This window comes from Octopus bimaculoides, chromosome 4, assembly GCF_001194135.2.
Source record: "Octopus bimaculoides isolate UCB-OBI-ISO-001 chromosome 4, ASM119413v2, whole genome shotgun sequence".
NCBI classification, from domain to species: domain Eukaryota; kingdom Metazoa; phylum Mollusca; class Cephalopoda; order Octopoda; family Octopodidae; genus Octopus; species Octopus bimaculoides.
The window spans coordinates 140426063-140426716 of NC_068984.1; the positions used below are offsets into that span (position 1 = coordinate 140426063).

Consider the following 654-nt stretch of genomic DNA (forward strand, 5'->3'; position numbering starts at 1 on the left):
AAAAAAGATTAATGGTTTTTTTTTTTTTAATTTTACCAGCAAAGGTTTTGTCAGATATTTTCTTGATCGTCCCTTTTCATGCAAAGAATTCACTGCATCATTTGTGGAGGCAGAGGCCTTTGTATTTTTTCCTATCCACTAGTCCCATGTTACATAAATCCACATCAAAAATACATAGGCTTGCAGCATGGTCATGTAAACACAAGCAAAAATTTGTGCCCTGTGGGTGGTCACTAGTATCATGTTCTTATAGATCAGTGATGAATGAGTCAGTGATAAATGACATCATGTCATGTTCCAGGGCAAAGCTGGTGTCTGTCTACCTTAACAAATTCCCACTTCTTGGTTGACTGGTTAATAGTTGAAGGAAAGGTACTAATCTGGGATTGGAAAAGAAATGCAGTGGAGTAACCATTGCATACATGTTAGCATTTCTTATGAAACAGATCTAAGTTCCAAATAAGAAGTTTTGTTGACTGCACCAGTCGGCACTGTCATGGTATTAGCTGTCAGAAGTGAAAGTAGAAAAATCTGACAAGGAACGTTACTGCTGGTTTGAGTTGATTTTTTGGCTACTGACAGCTAATACCATGACTGGCCGGAGCGAGCTATCTGTCTGTCTGTCTGTCTCTCTCTCTCTCTCTATCTATCTAT

The 654-nt window shown here is 38.5% G+C and overlaps 1 protein-coding gene across 4 annotated transcripts in view; it reads right to left on the reverse strand.

The window, feature by feature from the left end:
* LOC106881375 (YTH domain-containing family protein 2) overlaps nt 1-654 on the reverse strand; it is an 81867-nt gene that overhangs the window by 7116 nt on the left and 74097 nt on the right. The window lies entirely within an intron of this gene.